Genomic DNA, 14,408 nt, shown 5'->3' with positions numbered 1-14,408 from the left:
CATTAATTATACTTCTAATTGCTGGAGAAACACCATTGTAGAAATGTTGAACTAGCATCTATTTAGGGATTCCATGGTGTGGACATCTCCTTTGCAGATCCTTATATCTCTCCCAAGTTTCGTAGAGACTCTCATCATCCCTTGGTCTAAAAGAAGTTAATTCATTTCTCAATTTTACAGTCTTGCTAGGAGGAAAGTATTGAGCCAAGAAAGCTTATGACAACTCATCCCAAGTAGTTATTGAACCCGGAGGTAATGAATGCAACCACTCCCTAGCACGATCCTTCAAAGAAAAAGAAAATAATCTCAGTCGGATGACATCATCTGACACTCCATTTATCTTTAGCATGTCACTAATTTCAAGAAATTGTGCAAGGTGCACATGTGGACTCTCAGTAGGACCTCCCCCAAACTGTGACTGTTGAACCATTTGACAAAGTGAGGGCTTCAACTCAAAGTTGTTTGCTTCCACTCTAGGCCTTGTAATACTCGATCTAAAATCTCCAAAATTAGGAAAAGCATGATCCTTAATTGATCTGTTATTGTTGTTTGCCATAGCTTCTATCACTTGTTGCTCTTGATGTTGCTCTTGCTGTCTTTAAATTCTGAGTTTAGCTTTTCTTCTTTTAGACTCTGCTCTTAAAGCTTTAGCTGTCTTTTCAATCTCAGGATCAAAAATTAAATCAATTTCTGCACTTTTTGTTCTTCTTATAGAAAAGATATGTACCTGAAAAACCAAAATAAGAAAATCTCAAAGTAAAATGATAAAGAAGAGAAATTAAAATAAAAAATAAAATGCCCAAAGTAACCAAACAATCAATCGTCTAATATCAAACAAAACAAATCCCCGGCAACGGTGCCAAAAATTTGGTTGCGTACTCCGCAAGTATACGGGTTGTTCAAGTTTCCCACAGAGATTTGTTTTTTGAGTATCAAACTATAAAAGTTATGACTATTTGGGCTATCGATAATTTGTGCCAAAAATAGAGTAAGAGATGCAACAAATTAAATTGGAAAAAACAAGGAAATTATAATGAATTAAGTAATTATAATTCTAAGCACTATACTAATTTACTAAAATTTCAGCAAGTGACAAAAGATTTAATTAATTAATGGTAAAAATTGATTCCAGAATTGAGGTTCATGAAGTAAATTTCATTGGGATTTGGATAGGCAAAGCCAAGATTAAGGGAAATACAAGTTCGAAGGAAGTTGATTTTGATTTCCTTTAATTTCTCTTTCAAGCAAACTAAAGAGTGTTTTAAAGGAAACTAAACCTTATTCTCATGCGATGTTTAATTACCCAAAATCCTTTAAGCATTTTAATCAACTTGAAATTCCTCTTAACCCACTAGTTTATTTCTAACACTAGGTGATTAAGTTCATTATCTTGATTATCTATCATAGATTTTCATCTCTCGGTCTTTCAATCTAACATTAATAATAAAACCCAAAGGGTACCAATAATGGGTATGTAAATAAGCACACAAGATAAGAATTAAAGCTTATATATACTAAAAATCTGGTTAAAACCAGTCCAAATTCACAAATAAAACTTAAATCATTACACCTAACTCTGAAATCTTAAGTATCTACTCACTTATTCTTGTATTTACAAGTAGAAAATATGAAATAGAGCAAGAAAACATGACAATAAAACTAAAAATAAAAGAACCCAGAAGAAGAAGATCCAAATCTCTGAAAATGGAAGCTGGAAAACGTCACTGTGTAGGTGTTCTTCCTCCAAAAATGGCGTGATTCCCTCTTTCCTCTCTCTTTTGATTTTTCTCTCTCTCCTTATGGTAAAAATGAGAATATGATGCTTATATATCCCCTCAAGGTTTGCCCTAAAAATAGTCTCTAAAGGGATAAAAACAAAAGGTGTAAAATGCATGAAAAGATAAAATTTTTTCATGTCAGCAAATCTGCCAGCGCCATCCCACATGCCTCATGTTGATTCAAGTTATTTTCAACATGCATCATGTTGATTCAGAGGAGGAGCCTTTAGATTTTGCACGATCAGCTACACGGCGCATGTGGGAGTCCCTGAAACTTTCGGCTTTTTTTGCTCCAAAATCTCTGTTTACACGACCCGCCACACGGGACATGTTAAAGTCCATGAAATTTTCGGGGTGTTTTGCTCCAAAATCTCTGTTTACGCAACCTGTCACACGGGGCATGTTAAAGTCCATGAAACTTTCGGCGTGTTTTGTTTCGAAATCTCTGTTTACACGACCCAGTGTGAATTTACATGCCTTATGTGGATTCCTGCTGGTTAACTCTTATCTTCACATGACCCTTAACACGGGGCATGTTGAGGCCCTTAAAAGTCTCGGCTGGTCTTCTTCTTTAAGCGAATTTTCTTCACTTTTCACACTACTTTAAGCTTTCAAATCACTTTGAATTTCTTCTATATGGACCTTTTTGCCTTTAAACCTTATTAAAACCTATCAAAAACATTAAAATTTCAAAAATTAAATATAATGAAATTAAAATTAACAAATTAACTAAAATAAGCATTAAGAGCATAAAATTACTAAACTAAAAAAGCAAAATGGATGCAAAACTACCATAAAATACTTATATAAAATGAGTTTATCACCTCTCGCCGGTCAGCCGCCGCCTCAACCTCCCCAGCTCACCGGCGCACCTCCCTTGCCACTCCCCTGCCGTCGGCAAGCCTCCAGGCACCTGGAAATGTCGCGTTAAACCCACCTAGCACACGCGCGCTGTTTTGCCTTTCCGGCCAAAATTCGGTCTTTCCGGCCACCGATTGGATTGGGTCTGGTGTCAAAACCCATCTACACCTCGAAAGCTTTCCATAGACACCAAGAACACCAAAATACATTGAGTGGTTTGTCCAATTTTTGTCCGAGAAGTTTTAGCCCATTTTGACTTTCGGGCTAGATATCTCGAAAATCGTAAACCCCATAAAAAATTCGAGAGTACCGGAGTGCTCCACTCGTTGAGAGCTTCGGGCAATACCCATTTCAAATTTTTCTGACACAATTTTTCGGTGGGTCCCATAAGACTTAACAGTGTTTTTTCGAATATTAAATGAGCTTAGAAAATTCCATAAAAATTATATACTAATCCCCGCGTTGTGGGCTTCGCGTAGGTACCTTCAATTCGCAGAAATTCAACAGTTGCTCGGGTTTGTAATTTCGGGCCGGGCAGACAGGCTACCGAAAAAGTCTTCGAATTGGGTCGAGGTTCTAGGCTATTCAACCGTTTTCAGAAGTCCCGGACGTGCCTCCAGGGTCGGAATCGGCATAGGTAAACCCGAACCTTACTTTTTCTTAATTATCTAGTGCTTGAATTCGATTAAAAATCTATAAAATATTCGTAGTAGTTTAAAAAATTATAATTCATTTTGCATTAGCTTAGTAATATTGCTAAGGACCGCAGGGAAAAGTTTTAGAATTTTTAGAGCTTATATGGGTAATTTTTGCAAAAGGGGTTAATTATAAGGACTAAACTGTAATTTTTCATATTGTGATTGTTGATTGTTTGGATGGGCCTAGGAGGGGCCATGTGATGTGATTGAGTTGTGGATGTGAGATTTGTGGATATAGAAGTGTATTTTGAACCCTTTTGCAAGTTGAGTAGGTCCTAGGTATAGAGGAGACTTTGTCAGATTTTCGGCATTACCTAGGGTGTCTTTGGTCTTTTCCAAGCTTGTATCGAGTCAAATATATTAAATAATTGCTATGAAATTGTCAGGTGAGCCGGGACAACTTTTCTCTTCTGTCCAGCCGCCGCAGTGACTTCGGTTAAGTCTGTGAGTAAAATATTAATTTTAATTATAATTTCAATATTGTTATATGTTTAAGCATACCCATGCATCACTTATAAATATATATCTATGTAGTTAAATACTAGGCATGATTTATATTGCATTTTAAATTGATGAAGTTTTATGGATGTTTGTGGTAATTTGGAGCAGTGTGTGTATATTGGCGTGCGTGTGGTATGGTATTGGATATGAACAGGGCAGGTAGACACAGCTTAAGAGACACTCGCTGGGACCCAGTCCTTTATGGATAAGTCGGGGTAGACACGACTTGAGAGATACTTGCTGGGACCCCGCATTTGGATTATTAAGCGAAAGTTCGACATGAGAGACACTCGCTGGCAGAGATTGGATTAAGAGGGTTGTATAGGGGATCAGCTCCCATATATGTATTGCTTTACAGTGTTGAGTATGTGAGTGTTCTAAATTGCCTTTTTGCTGTTATAATATGAATTGTATAAAAATTTTGACGGCGTTGCATTTCACTCCACAGGGTGCATTAGCTTTAGATAGCTATAGAGATTATGGTTAAAATTGGTATTTTACTCTCTGAGTCGAACGCTCACTCCTGTTTATCTATTTTTTCAGGCTACAGAAGGATTATTTGTTGTGGCTAACCTGCTCTTCTTCTTCGTAGGTTCATTAATAGTATTTAATGTATTTTATCTAATTGAGTTAAATTTTAGACTCCGCATGTGTTAGAAGTACTTATTTTTATTTTGGGCCTATATTATAAAAGTTATGTTGGACTTGTAAAATTATTAACTGTATGCATGATGGTATTGAATTAAGGAGCTGACTTCCCATTTGAGTTGTGGTATTTTGATTATGTGGAGGGTGGGCTGAGCTCCCCAATTTATTATATATTGTGTTTACAGGTCGAGCGAGTAAAAAACTTCCCGTTGAATGGTCCATTTTATGGTCGAACTCTGTCCGGTTGAATTCTTAAAATTGGGCCCAAATGGGCCTTAGAATTGGGTTGAGAAATAGTAAGGCTTACTACGGGCCTCGGGGGCTTTAGGCTGGCCCAGGTCCTAGTGCCGGTCTGGCCCATAGGTTGGGTCGTGACAATAACACTGTCTATCTTCAAGGTCTACTTGTGCTTTTAAGCTCGATCTACTATTTATTTGCCAATTATTTTCACGTAGATTGCTTCTATCACGACTAGAACCAGTAACAAAAGCTCCATCTTCATTGCCACCACTTGTCTTCTTGAACTTCTTATTATCCAAAATAACTATGGTAACTTCTTCTACCTTCAAAGTCTCTTTTCCAACTGTTACGGCTATCACCAAACTTTTATAAGATTGTGAGAGAGGTTAGAAGTAAGAATGCTTTATCTTTATCTTTCTTCAAGTACAAGCAATTTGTGAGTGACTTTGACACGTGCAATCTTTTTGATTTCTTCCATAGAATAACTGGCGAAGTTTCCTTCAAAATATTGTACTTCAAATTAGGGGCTAGCATCAATCTAATCGTATTCATCGCACTTTATTGAAGCTCCTCCCAGTCATCATCTTTCATGGTCTCCGGTTGCTTTTCATTCAATCTTTGATTAATCTTTGTTGCACAAATACATCCTTTATGGTGCTTTGCTACAGACTAAAATTATTTTTCCCATTGAATAGCTCCACTTCAAAATTTGTGCTTGCCATCTTTGACATCTCGAACCACAGCTCTGATACTACTTGTTATGAAAAACAATACCTACAGAAAATAAAGAATACAAAATTTAACATGATTCGATATAAGCCTACTTCACCAAATAAATTCACTGTCAAGGTAAAATAATTATAACTAATAATTATTTTTCTCACCCTCACAAATCACTCAAACAGAACTCATGAAATTTGACACATCTCTCCACTTCATGAGCTCTCTACAATACATTCAATATAATGGCCAATCAACTATATATATATATAGACCACTAAAATGTAATTCTTTTGGGACTCTAATTATTAAACTTCACAATTTAAAATTTTATCTACTTTTCTAATTCTAATTGAACTTGGACTTTAACATAAACTAAAACAAAGAGAAGTAACTGGGTAATTGGGGAACTAACTATCACCAGTTGCTTCGAGTTTGGCAAGGAATTCGACTAGCCTGGCTTTAATATTTAGTCATGGGACATTCTTTTGTTATGGTTATAAGTAATAACAAATTCGTTCATCATAAGTTCTTTTACAATAACCCCAAGAACTTCCATCCTCACCACACCTTGCTAAGTAGGTATTATGTGTTTTAAATTCTGTTTCTAACTGGTAGTACATGAGAATTGCTTTTACTAATTAATGAAAATCAAACACACAGAGCAAAGCAACTAATTCTGATATTTGTAGAATTTGTCAAATGTATATTTAGCCCTAAATAGTTGTTAGAAAATATATATAATTTAATTTAATCTAATTATGCACATGTGAGCACATATGTGTATGAATTATGGCTCAACTCTGTGTAAACTGTATTTGATTCCTGAGAGTGACACCCTTATGCTCTCTCTCTCTCTCTCTCTCTCTCTCTCTCTCTCTCTCTTAATTGCTTCAATCTTGGCTTAGCTCTAATTTTTATGAAACCAGGCTTTTAAATATTCACTGATTTTCACTTTCCTTACTTCGTTTTTGAAGTGCTCTTCCAATCAAAATTTAGCTATGCTCTATCAACTTTGCAGATTTTCTTGTTGACTGAGGTGGACTAGTTAGCTTGAGCTTGGACAGATGTGCTTCTTGTTTGTACATAAGGTAGGAAAGTTAGAATCAAATTAATTACTCCTGCTTGTTATTCATGATATGGCTTTTTATTCATATCATCCCATGTTTCTTAGTATCATAACATGCGTATGGCATGCTATAATATGCTATCCAGATCATTTTATGATATGCATTAGCCTTTTGTCCCCTAACATGACTGTAACCATTTGAAGGCTTACATAGGATGGCTAGTGTAACAACAATTATAATCACTCTATGGTTGCACATGAAGCATTTGTCAGTCACATTCCCTTTTCTATATATTGCCATGAAATTACCGTAAAATCTGATGTCATAAAATTATTTTTTCCTGCATAACTATGATAGCTTTGTTTCTGTTGACAGTTAACACTTTTAAATCAAATCTCAAAATCTGATTATTTTGATTTCTTTTGTTTAACTTGTTTGTCAGTTACAAGTATGGGTCAGAATTGTCTTGTTAATCTACTTTTGTACTTCTGGAAGTAAGGGGAGGCATGCTTTCTGAAAAGTTGTTTTGCAACCATGCTTAATTGGTATAAGCCATTGAGAAACTTGTATCTTTAAATATGATTATGTAATAGCAATGTTAGCACTCTTTGAACCAATTATCTTTAGCAGAACTTCTTTCCTCTGTTTTAGAAAAATTTCTCTGTTTACCTCCAACAGTTTCTTCCCATAACTCCTTCCTTATCACAATGGGATTTGAACCTAAGGTGGTAGAAATGCTAAGCATTTAGCTGTGTTGGGGACATAAAAATTGTTTAGTCAACAGTGCTTTACCAATTGTCCGTAATTTACATTTTTGTTAATTGTATATCTGCTTTATCATATAAGATGTCACATGCACTTCTTGCTCATCAAGAACTTGTATGAAGAAACACTATTCTCTGTTCTCTTTATGGCATTTTTTTTGGATTTTTTTTATAATGGAAGAACTAACATTGTTTTTTCTCTTTTGTGAGATGTATTTCTGGTCATCGCCATACAAAAATGCAGATATTGAGCTTGTTTTTATATATGAATGGACCGTAAAAAATTCATCTAGTTAAATTGGTTGAGGAGAAAAAGAAGAAAGCTTTGGAGAAGAAAGAAGCCCCTCTGAAATGGGAGCAAAAATTAGAAGTTGCTGCGAAGGCAAAGGCTGATGCTGAAGCCAAAGAGAGGAAGCGGAAGGTGGCAAAACATAAAAGATCTATTTCAAAGTCTGACATTGACAGTGATGGTGATAGCAAAGATGGGAAAAAGTCCCGCAAAAGTACCCATAAAAAACACAGAAAGCATGCTAATTTTGATTCAGGTGACAATGAGAAAAGGAGCGAAAAGAAATCCAAGCGAAAGCCAAAAAGGCGATCCTCAGACTCCAATGACGTTATCGGTGATGGTTTTGAGAGCGACTCTGAAGAAGAAAGGAGGAAGAAGAGAAACCATAGAAGACATAGGCATCACAATGCAAGATCAAATTCCAGTGCTTCTGATTCTTCAAATGAAGATAATGATGATGAAGTGATCAAAGGAAGAAGCCATGCAATGCATCGCCGATGCCTCAGGCAATCACAATCCGGTACTTCTGATTCTTCAAGTGATGATGACAATGGTACAATCAAGAGGAGAAGTTATTCAAAGCATCACGAGCGTCACTGCAGGTCAGAGTCGAGTGATTTAGATTTCTCAAGTGATGAGGACAGCAGAAGCCATGCAAAGCATCGTAAACGTCGTAGGCGATCCCATAGCACGCACTTGTGGTCATTGGATTCTGATGATCGCAGGAATGACCACTGGCTTGACGCACTACAAAATTAGTAAGAATAAGGGACCATATTAGGGGACAAGTTAAAATTAATAGTTTCTTAAATAATTGTGGACAATTTTCTTTATCGTCCCCTATTAATAATATTTAGGGAGGATAAAAAATAAATGATCCCCAAAAATATATTGTGGGAACAATAAAAGAGGATCACTTAAAAATTGTCTCTAATGATACAAATCTCATATACAAGGGAAACATATATGTATGTCATCCTAAATATTGTAAAAATTGACTGTAGGGGATGATTTTTTGTTGTCCCTATTAAATATATTAGGAGACCAAATTTGTAATTGAAAAAAAATATATATATTTAATAAATTAGTATTAAAGTATTAAGGTCAATTTTTAGCTAATTAGGAGATGTACAATTTTCATTTGCTATTACTTTTTAACTAAAATTTAATCATATGTAGAATTTAATCTCACATTTTTTTTCTTATAAAAAATAATCACTAATAAAAGATGAAAATAAAATTGTTCATAGAGGAACATGAATTCTTCATATTTTGATACATTCTTATGATTTTCAAATTGTAACTCGTATGGTAGAATTCAAAATGAATATTTTATGAGGTTTATAGTTATGATAGAGATTTAGTGACTATAAAAAAAATTACTGAAATAAGGGAAAAAAAATAGGAGACCAATTATTTTTGTGGTTCCTGTTAAATAATATTAAATACAATAGGAGCACAATATTTTATTATTTCAATTTCTATGAAACTAAGAGTTGGATACCAAATTTATAATTTAAAAGGATATGCTATGTGTAATATTTAATTAAACTAATGAAAATAATTATCTCTGTTGTAACAACTCAATTTTTTAAATAAATATATTTTTATTTTTTTTCTTTTATTGAGTTAATAATTTATTAATATTTTATTCATGGATGTAAATTAATATTTTTACAATAATTATTTTAGTTAAATGGGTATTATTTTTACATGTATAATAATAATAATAATAATAATAATTATTATTATTATTATTATTATTATTATTATTATTATTATTATTATTATATGACTAGTTTTAAACATCCATATTAAATGTTTAATAAAATATTATTTTATATTATTAATAATTGATTTAGTGGTCATTTATTATTATTATTATTATTATTATTATTATTATTATTATTATTATTATTATCAATTTAAATGTATTAAAGAAATATTAGGGACCTATGTGAACAAACAAGAAAAGTTTAGGGATTTCAATAAAATCAAAAGTTAAAAAAAAAAGAAAGAAATCCAAAACGCAGTGCATAGGCCCTCTCCCCCTCGCCCCCCACACCACCCCACCCCCCCTTTTTTTCGCTTTCCTTTCTCCCCAATGCTCTCTCCTCCCCCCCCGTTTTTCTTCTTGTCGGCGAGAGATCCCCTGTCGGTGACCACCTCAGCGGCTTCAACGTCGACCAGTCCAACTCCAGTAGCCATAAACACCGACTAAAGCTCCTCCAGCCACCGGAATGAAGAGAGAAAGGAGAGGAACCCATGCGATGGGGAGAGGGCCATTTAATACCGTTTCCGGCCATCTTCGATGACGGGAAGACAGGGGACGCTGGCAGCGAGCTTCTGGCAGCACTGGGTTCCTCCTCCAACCAAGACTCGCCAGTTTTAATGGAGTTTTCCAGCGAGTTGAAGATAGAGAAAGGGGAGAGAGAAAGTTGAGGTAGTGGACTTTCAAGCCATTTTCCCCGCGATTCGACCATCGGATCAAAAATCCGAGACCATCGATGGACTTAGGACAGCGAAATCTTCAAGATAGGACTGGCCCCACTCTAATCAGACACCGTTTGAAAAAGGCGATCATCGAACGGTCCAGATCGCTTGTGAGAATTCGAGCTTTTTTAACTGTGAAAAATTTAGAAATAATTTGATGATAATTATTGATAATTTTTGGGCATCATGTAGGTGCGATTGGATCGATAACAGCTCACCGGCCTCAGGACTAAGTTTTCGGACAGACCCGGCTGCCTGATGGCCGGTCCCGGAACGTAGTCAATATTATAGTCGATTCTAGCATTTTCAGACGTTCTGGACGTGTTCTAGGTGTTAGATTTAGCATAGGTAAACTCGAACTCTAAGTTATTCATTTTTGCTTAATACATGGTTGAAGATAAAAAATCTATAAAATATTCATAGGTAGTTAGAAAATTATAATTTCTTTTGTATTAGCTTTATAATATTGCTAAGGACTGCGGAACAAAATTTTAGAATTTTTAGAGCTAGCTAAAATGACTTTTGCAAAATATATATGTTAAACCTTATAATTGAATTGTTAGATTATGTGAGATTTATTTGAGTTGGAGGGCCCAGGAGGGGCCATATGTTGTCATTGAGATGATGTGTGGCTTTAGAAGTGTGATTTGAATTGCTTTGCAAGTTGGGTAAGTCTTAGGTACAGGGGAGGCTCTGCCGGATTTCTGGCATAAATTAGGGTATCCTTATTTCTTTAAAATTTTGATTTGGGATAGCATTAATAAATTTATAACATAATTATCTAGGTGATCAAGGTCATCCATCTTCTCTTCTCTTCTCAGCCACCGTAGCAGTTTATGATCAATCAGTGAGTAGATATTTATTTTATTTACAATTTCAATATTATTATATTTATCAGATGCTCATGCATCACTTATACTTATATTTATATAGTTAAATATTAGGCATGCCTTGTTTTGCATTTATACATGATGATATTACTTTGGTTGTTGTGTTTTGATAATCGGAAGCTGTGTGTGTGAATTGGTGTGTATGTGGAGTATATGAATATGGGCAGGACGGATAGACGCGGTTGGAGCTTGACTCGCTGAGACCTGATCCTTATTATGGATAAGTCGGGGTAGGCATAGCTTTGAGTTGATCTCGCTAGCCTCCGCATATGGATTTATTAAGCAAAAATTAGGCTCGAGTTGATTTTGCTGGCAGGCATTAGATTAAGAGAGCTGGGTAGGGAAATCAGCTCTCCATATATATATGCGTAAGTATAGACTTGACACGGGTGCATGAGTGCTCCAAATTATCTTTAATGTGACTCAATATGATTTGTTTGACTTTGTATGAGGATGCATTTCATTTCCAAAGATGCATTAGATTTAGATAGTTATAGAAATTGTATGTAAAATAAATATTTAAATTGTATATAAAATAAATATTTACTCTCTGAGTCGAACGCTCTCTCCTGTTAATCATTTTTCCAGGCTACAGGAGGAGTTCTTTTTCAGAGTAATCTGTTTTCTTCCTCGCAGGTTTAACATTAGTTATTTATTTGTTTTATTATTTTCAAAATTTAAAATCTAAAGCTCTGCATGTATTAGTAGTAGCATGGGCCTTGTTGGATACTATATTAATTTAAGTTTTGATATTAATAAATGAAATGTTTATGATATTTATATAGTTTATAATTGATTGATTAAGGGTTGAGCTGGGCTCCCTTGGCTTTAGATTTGAATAGTTATCGGGTTGGTTTGACCTAAATTAAACTATAATATAATATTTTATCTTATTTTATTTACATAATGGGCCTCAAATTTTGGGCCCTGATTATCGATGTAGGATTAATAAGGCTTACTACGGGCTTCGAGGGTTTGATGTCGGCTCTGATACTAGTGTCGATCAGGCCTGTGGGTTCAAGACGTGACATCTATTGGCTCTTAAATTAAAATTTAATCATATGTTTAATTTAGTTGACCTTTTATGAGAAGGTAGTAATTAATAATAATAAAAAAAAGATAAAAAAGAACCAAGTAAGAAGACTTTTGCAATGTGTTCCAAATTAGACTTTTTTTTTTCTGTAATTTATAATTTGATACAAAATATGGTAAACACAAAATTTATTGTAAAAACAACAGTTATAAATGTTATAAATTTTTCCCTAATTACCAAAGCCCATTTCTAATATCTTACCTATTATATAATGAAACAACGAAAAAAAACAAAAAAAAAAAGAGACTATCCTGAATTGAAAACTCATCTATTTGAAAAGACCTAATCAAGGAAGGAGACTATTTTATCATACATCAAACAAGAATCAAGGAAGGAGAATTTAGGAAAGTTTTAAATATTAAAAAAAAAATAAATGCGATAGGGGATTTCTTCTTAGAAAATATTCACATCTTATTATTTATTGAAAGAGAGAATTCGGAAAAAGAAAAAAAAATTATCTTATTAAAGTGTATAAAATTTATATATTAAAAAAATAAAAGATATTCTTATAATATTATATTGATTAAAATATTTTAAAATTATTATTCTTAATTTTTTTTTATTGGAGAAAACAATGAGAAATGGTTATAATCTATCTTTGAAATTTATCTTAAAATTTTTAGTAAAGTAATATTACAAAGGTTAATATTTAAAATTAATATTATTATCAATTACAAATAATCAATTAACGTTGAAGTTAAAATATCTTTTTGGCAAAAGTTTTGTATCTATTATTATATTTCTATAAAAACAAAACAATTAATTTTTTAAGCAATCAAAACAATTAGTTTTTAACATTGAATTTGCATAATAAAATCCCTAAATTTTTTCTTTTATTCTCACTTTTCACTTTTACCTCTTTCATGTTTTCCACCATTTGTTGTTTACTTTCTCTCTTCTCTCTCTGTCATCCATTCACCTTCACTCCTCATTGTCATCTATTTATTATCACATCTCTTTTATTTTGACTGTCTGGTGGCATAAAAAAAAAAAATTCAGAAGAAAATGGGGTAGAGGGAAGAAACAAAGAGAGGGGGAGAGATAAGACATGATAGAGATTATATTTTCCAATGAGCAAGGACTAACTACATTAGAGTTGGTGAGGTTCCAATGAGAACTTTACAACACTTTAAACTGCCAAAGAAAGCTTAGGTCAGTTTCTCTTCTTCTTCTTCATTATATTAATTATTTTATTTTTTTTCTTTTTACTTATTTGCAATGCAAACAATCTATTGGCATTTACTTGTGCTATGAATCTTGCATTTCAATCTTTCATGACTTGAGTGAACTGCTAGAATCTGGCAAGGTAATGTATTACCCTTTCTTTGTGTTGGTATGGAGAAATCTTCTACAACAGTAACCATCTCTATGTTCGTAGATTTTTATGACTATATTTTATGTGAAGGCACTTAAGTTGTAAACCTCTAGTGTATATGGCTCTCTTTTGTAATTAGTGTAGATGCATTGTGTTATCCCATTTATCATATGAGAATATTTCTTTTTTGATACTATTTTTCGATAATTGTAATCTTTTAAATATCTCATTAATAAATATTTAGTTTGTTAAATATATAATTTTTTTTTATTCAATTACAAGTGACTACGTCTAATAACAATTGTGATTGTATGAATGATTACTCTTACCTCAATGCCAAACATATAGTAAATTAAAATAAAATTTAATATAATATTCATGTTTATATTTGACGACAACAATGATCCTTTATCGATTAACATTAACGCCAGTATTCATGCCCAATTTATTAAATTAACATTAAATTTAGAGATAATTAAATCTAGTTGTCTCCTATAATATGATATATGGGGAAGACAGTAGTCCTTTCCTTCGAGAAGATTCATCCTTATAAATTAGGGATGCTAATTGTCCCTTACAGAATTGGAATGAATATCATCCCTATAACATGGAGACGACTTTAGTCTCCATCTTAGGTGACGTAATCGTCTCCAAAAATGAGACTATCATTGTTCCTTAATATGGGATGACTTTAATCTTTATGTTTGGGGACGATAATTGTCCCTAAAAATGGGGATAGGTCTCCATATTAAGTGACGATAGTTGTCCCCAAATATGGAGATGATTATTGTCCCCTTAGTATGGGGACGACTATAGTCCCTATGTTAGGGGATGATAATCGTCTCCAAGACGCTCGTCCCTAAAAATGGAGATGACAACAGTCTCCATACTAGGGGATGATAATTGTCTCCAAAAATGGGGACGACTCTCTAAAGTTGTCCCCTAAAGAAATGGGGATGCTTACTAAGGGGAAAAATATTGGGTGTAACACCCTTAATTTTTAAATTTATTATTTTATGGGTAAATATTAATATATTATTTTATTTTA

At 33.6% G+C, this 14,408-nt stretch overlaps 1 non-coding gene across 1 annotated transcript; it reads left to right on the top strand.

Moving 5' to 3' along the window:
* Nucleotides 1–68: 68 nt before the first annotated feature.
* Nucleotides 69–175, top strand: LOC131175788 (small nucleolar RNA R71). Its single transcript, XR_009145978.1, has one exon. It is a non-coding gene; the product is annotated as a small nucleolar RNA R71 (small nucleolar RNA).
* The last annotated feature ends 14,233 nt before the right edge of the window (nt 176–14,408 follow it).

This window comes from Hevea brasiliensis, chromosome 17 (genome assembly GCF_030052815.1).
Source record: "Hevea brasiliensis isolate MT/VB/25A 57/8 chromosome 17, ASM3005281v1, whole genome shotgun sequence".
NCBI lineage: Eukaryota > Viridiplantae > Streptophyta > Magnoliopsida > Malpighiales > Euphorbiaceae > Hevea > Hevea brasiliensis.
Note: the sequence above shows the minus strand (reverse complement) of the source record. Positions and strands in the feature narration are given on the sequence as shown.